The sequence below is a fragment of the Phalaenopsis equestris genome, unplaced genomic scaffold (genome assembly GCF_001263595.1).
Source record: "Phalaenopsis equestris unplaced genomic scaffold, ASM126359v1 Scaffold000174, whole genome shotgun sequence".
NCBI lineage: Eukaryota > Viridiplantae > Streptophyta > Magnoliopsida > Asparagales > Orchidaceae > Phalaenopsis > Phalaenopsis equestris.
The window spans coordinates 456583-463107 of NW_018164616.1; positions in this window are offsets into that span (position 1 = coordinate 456583).

Here is a 6525-nt window from a genome sequence, read left to right on the forward strand (position 1 = left end):
AACTTTAATTACCGGATTGGAAATGACAATCTCAAAGAATATAACAAACATTGTCATTTATGGCGACTCCCAACTCGTCATCCAACAATTCGTCAGACAATACAGAATTTTGAAACATTAGAAGATTAGCAGAATACCATCAGTACACGATGAAGCTCCTGGAGCAGATTTCTGATGTAAATTTCTATTGGACTCCTAGGGGGGATAATGCCCATGCCGACGCTTTAGCAAAACTCGCTAAGGAAATGATGTGTCCCCGGAGGATTCCATTGAAGTCACAGTGCAAGGAGGACGAGTCTTGTCTCAAATCGACTTCGAAACTCACAAACTTGGAAAAGAAGAAACAATAAATACAATTACAGACATCAACGAAGACTGGCTCAAGCTATTAATAGAATATTTGCATACTGCAAAGCTGCCAGAAGACAAGTCTGAGGCACACCACATCACAAGAAGGGCTATGTCTTATACCATGATGGGAAATGTTCTCTACAGAAGATCATTTGACAAGATGTGGCTACGGTGTTTGAGCAGAGCTGAAGCAAAGAATATTGTCAAAGAGGTACATGCCGGATTGTGTGGCTCTCACCAGTCAGGGCCAAAAATAAAGATGAAGATCAAAAGACTCGGGTATTATTGGCCAGCAATGATGTCCGATTGCATGAATACAACCAGAAAATGTCACCAATGCCAAGTGCATGGGGTGGTCTTACACCAGCCTCCGAATGTGCTACACCCAACTGTTGCCTCGTGACCATTAGAGTGTTGGGGCACGAATATAATATGTCCGATAGACCCTCTATCTTCCAAAGGACACAGATTTATACTTACTCTACAGATTATTTCTCCGAATGGGCAGAGGTAATACCGTTACGTGAGGTCACGACAAAGCACATCCTTCAATTTTTTAAAAGCAAAATCATCTACCATTTCAAAGTACCGCGAAGAATAATTTCTGAGAATGAGACAACTTTTAAAAGTACAAAGATCAACAATTTTGTCAAAAGACATGGGATAGATTAGATATACTCTATGATTTACTATCCTAGAGAAAGTGGTCTGGCGGAAGCTTTCAACAAGACACTGGTACAAAATTTTAAGAAAAAATTGGATGAAAATAAAATAGATTGGCATAATAAACTATTAGAAGCCTTGTGGGCCTACCGGACGACTTTCAGGACTCCCACTCAGTGTACACCTTATATGCTCGTGTATGGGTTTGAGGTTGTGCTACCGCTAGAAATATAGACACTATCTCTCAGAGTCACAGTTCCCAACCAACTCACAACGGAAGAAAGCACAAAACTCAGACTTGAAGAACTGGAGAGTCTCGAGGGAAAACGACTAGAAGCACAACAATATTTGGAGCTTTACCAGACAAAGATGGTACAAGCCCATGACAAATTGGTCCGCTCAAGGACATTCAAAGTTGGTGACCTCGTACTTGTGCTCAAAAGGCCTATTCTTGCACGCCGCAAAATAGGTGAAAAATTTGAGCCAACTTGAGAGGGACCATTTGTTGTTGAAAAGATCTATATAGGAGGAGCGTACCAGCTAGTGGACTTCCAGAGCGAAAGACTTATGTTACCAATAAATGGATGATACCTGAAAACCTACTATGCAACTTAAGGTTGTTTACCTTTGCTTGCTTTAAAACTTTGAAACTTTGATTGTTTTGGGGTTATCTATATGGCCAAATGTCTATGATTGGGTCCAAATTTTGTAATTAACCTCAATATAATGAAAATTTTGAGAAAGAAATTTTAAACTTCAAATTTTCTTCTTTCCACTTTTAAGTATAATGTTCCACTAAATTAAACAAAACTCATACATAAAATAAGCAATTCATTTCACCAAAACAAACCAAAATTTACTTTAATAACTACTTTGTTTTGTTTTGGTTCATGACAAGTTTCGACCCACTGATGTTTTTTCTGTCGTCTGCAAAGAAAAATGTCAGAACAGAGGCTGATCTTTGCCTTCCAGGATGGCTGAAGCCTCGCACTAAATGAGGAGATGGTGCCGTAGGGCGGTACCATTGATTTCAACATGGATTTTAACCAGGTTGACATGGACTATAACATGGACTACGAAGGTCCTCTCATGGGCGTAGTCAGCTGCAAAGAGAAAGAGAGATTGCCTTCACTGATGAGGGTGACTGCTAAAGATAATGTATCACGCAAAGGCAATAACGTGATAGCAGAGCAAGATCCGATGTAAGGGCGCAGCCGTCTGCCCTCCATGGTTGCTACACCTGCTGGAGGCTTAATAGCGGCCAATAACGAGCGACTGCCAAGTACTTCATTTCGCAGGACGCAACACAGAAACGCCAGCCGCAAGAAGCAGAGAGGTTTTCTACGACAGGAACGCAGACGTCAAAGAGAGACAAACAACTTGCTCACCTCTATTCCTGAGGGGCACCTGAGGGGCATATTTATGAGGGGCATATTTATGATCCAGCCCTGAAAGAATTTTCTGCTAGCCTACCCACAACGGATGAAGAACCAGAGTTTGTGACAGAGTCAAACACACTTTCAGCTTCAAATGTTTTGTGCAAGGGTTGCTCGACGTGCAACGTTGAAATACCAGCTAGGACATCAGCCACGGGCGCATTTGTAGAATGCCCGGATTGCAATGTTCTACATTTACAGCATTTCATTACATTGGAAGAGTACACCTCAAGCACCAACAGATCTCAGACTTTGGATTTTATGATGGATGAACCATATGTCCCATTGGTGACGGATTAGTATGTACCGTGGAACCCAGGGTCGTACATCCCGCTAGAGGCCGAGTCTCATGCTTCAGATCAACCAACGCCAGTTTGGGTTCCTGCCAATGCTAGAAGGGAGGAACGCCCGCGACAACTGCCAACCCCTGGTATGATAGAATACTACAAGATAAGTAAAGTAAATAAAAGAGAATTCGAGTTTTATGAAGAAGTTTAGGGAAAATTCATCAATATACTGGAAGGCCTGGAGCTGTATACCAAGGTTTTCTCCTAAAATGATGAAAGAAGCATTATGAACTGTATCTTTGATTTAAGAGATAGAGGCCGAGCGGGCCTTCTTATGGAAATGACATATTTCGAGCCAAAGAAATTGATGAGAGGAAAGGGAAGAATCACCATCCAGTGTGGCTGTTATTATAACTTCACGAATCATAGAAAGGGGAATCCACCAGGGTTCCTCAGACATGATCAAGTAGATCTGCTACTGCCAATGATAAAATGCATGATCAAAAGAATGGTCAAATGAAATATTCTACCTGCTAACTGCATTCCCAACAGTTGCATTATCAATATCTATGAAGAGGGTGATTGCATTCCCCCACACATTGATCATCATGATTTTGTGAGGCCCTTCTGTACGGTCTCATTTCTGATCAAAAGCAATATTTTATTTGGGAAAGAAATCAATATCGTCGGCCCTGGTGAATTCAGAGGTTCTGTGGAGATTTCCTTATCAGTCGGTTCAGTACTTGTTCTTAAAGGCAATGGTGCAAAAGTTGTCAAACATTGCATTCCAGGGGTACGACACAGTAGGGTGTCTGTGACTTTCCGCAGGATGGATGACAGCAAAATGCCGTATGAATTTCAGCCGGACCCGGAACTGGAAGAACTACTGTCGTACGAGCTATGAGAGGGTTGTACCTCTAAGTACATGCGAAGGGAACTCTTATCCTGGAGCATGACTTAGAAGGTCTGCTTGATCAGGAGCTCGCCATACCTAGTACAGATGGTCAGAGGGTTCACCTTTTATATAACAACATGATATGTGTCTGATATATTCAGCCTACAGTGTATTTATAGCATGAGATGTTCTGAATGTATTTCAACATGGACTATATATTGTACCTTTTGAGACGTTAGCCTATGTTGGATCTGTGACATGTTTTTATTGAAGCAAATTAATGAATTTTTTTCTCAAGAATGTGCCTTTTTTTCAGTTGCCTTTTTGTGCGATGGATGAAAGTCACCACACGTTGGTTCAAAATTTCAATGAACAAAGAACGAAACAACAAATCTTTAACAATAAATAAAATTTAAATAAAAATAATCATCAAATAAATAAACAACAAAATAAGTTTCTTTTAAAAATCAACCAATTAAAATTAAAACTTTAAAGACATATTTTGAAAAATTAAATGTGATAAAAATATGTTGAGTGGATTCTCTCATTTTCATATTTTCTTACTCTTTGTGCGCGCAGCACAACCATGTTTATCCGTATTAACTCTCTTTACATCCCCACGGAATTTCACATTCTGCACAAAACCCCACAAAACTCTAAAAATCTTCTTCAACAAAGTTAACCTTTCCACATAACACACTTCTGCAAATTCAACACCAAAAGCTCTTTGTAAATTTTAATTCTCCTTTTGAATCAGTACCTAAATTCTGATTCTCATCTTTCGATGTCGATACCTAAATTTTGAGTCTTTTCTCGGAATGTATACCTAAATTTCAATTCTCTTTTTGAATCAGTGTCTAAACTCTGATTCTTATCTTTCGAGGTTTACCTAAATTTTGACTCTCTCCCTAAGATTGATACCTAAATTTCAAATCTCATTTTTGAATCAGTACCTAAATTCTTATTCTCATCTTTCGAGGTCGATACCTAAATTTTGACTCTCTCCCTGAGATTGATACCTGAATTTCAATTCTCTTTTTGAATCAGTACCTAAATTCTGATTCTCATCTTTCGAGGTCAATACCTAAATTTCAATTCTCTCCCTGAGATTGATACCTAAATTTTAAATCTCATTTTAAATCAGTACTTAAATTTTGATTCTCATCTTTCGAGGTCGATACTAAATTTCGACTCTCTTTTCGGAATTGATACCTAAATTTCAATTCTCTTTTTGAACCAGTACTTAAATTCTGATTCTCATCTTTCGAGGTCGATACCTAAATTTTGATTCTCTCCCTGAGATTGATAACTAAATTTTAAATTTCATTTTTGAATCAGTACCTAAATTTTGATTCTCATCTTTTGAGGTCGATACCTAAATTTTGACTCTCTTTTCGAAATTGATACCTAAATTTCAAATCTCATTTTTGAATCAGTACCTAAATTTTGATTCTCATCTTTCGAGGTTGATACCTAAATTTCGACTCTCTTTTCGGAATTGATACCTAAATTTCAATTCTCTTTTTGAATCTGTACCTAAATTCTGATTCTTATCTTTTTAGGTTGATACCTAAATTCCGACTCTCTTCTTGGAATTGATACCTAAATTTCAATTCTCTTTTTGAATCAGTACCTAAATTCTGATTCTCACCTTTTGAGGTTGATACCTAAATTTCGACTCTCTAAATCCAAGTTATAGAAAAATTACCACCTCCTAATAGTGCTAAAGGGGTGAGAAGTTTTCTAGGACATGCTGGTTTTTACAGGCACTACATAAGAAAATTTTCAAAAATAACTAAACCCCTATGCCAACTTTTAGAAAAAGATATAAAATTTGATTTTAATGAGGAATGCATAACATCATTTGGATTATTAAAGAGAAAATTAATCACTACACCTATAATAGTACCACCTGACTGGGAGAAACCATTTGAAATAATGTGTGATGCTAGTGATTATGCTAATGGGGTTGTATTAGGACAAAGACACGATAAAGTTTTTAAAGTTATATTTTATGCTAGTAAAACTCTAAAAATGCTCAAATTAATTATACTACTACTGAAAGAGAGTTATTAGCTATTGTTTATGCCTTTGATAAATTTAGACCTTATTTAATTGGAACTAAATGTGTAGTGTATACAAATCATTCTGCTATTAAATACTTAATGCAATAGAAGGATGCTAAAGCAGGATTAATTAGATGGATACTTCTATTGCAAGAGTTTGATTTTACCGTGGTTGATAGAAAGGGAAATGATAATCAAATAACTGATCATTTGTCTAGAATAGTGTTGACCTCCTTTTGGTTGAGGTTTAGTTTTTCCTCTTTAGTAGCCTAAGGTCTAGCCATAGGACTTTCCCATTAACTATTCTTAGAAAACTAGACAAGGAGCCCTCACCATTAGGAATTTCAAACTCTTCTCTACTCAGCTTGAAGTTCCACATATTGGTCATAACCTATAGCACTTAGTAGGTGAGGTCACTATGAGGGAACTCAAGATCAGTTACCCTTAGGACTGCTGGACCTTAGGGTTGACCCTGGCGGTTGGTCTAGGGCTAAGGCACTCACTTGCAATCACTTGTACTCCCAATCACTCACTATCATAAACCCAGACTTTCTAGGCTCTGGTCCCTAGATACTTTTGGGAGACTCCTGTAGGTGGTTCCCTAAACCCATTAGCCCTAGGCTAGGGTTTAGCTAATACCAATACATAGAGGACCTAAAATGGGGTTTCTATTAGTTCATGGCTTAATGGTGGTTGGTACTCCAACTCTACTAAGATACCAAACCTAGCCTTTTGCCCCCAAATTCCCCAAACTACTCAGATACCCTTGGGACCCCAAATTTGGCCAAAATCTCCACATCTAGCCAAACTACCCAACTTGATTCAAA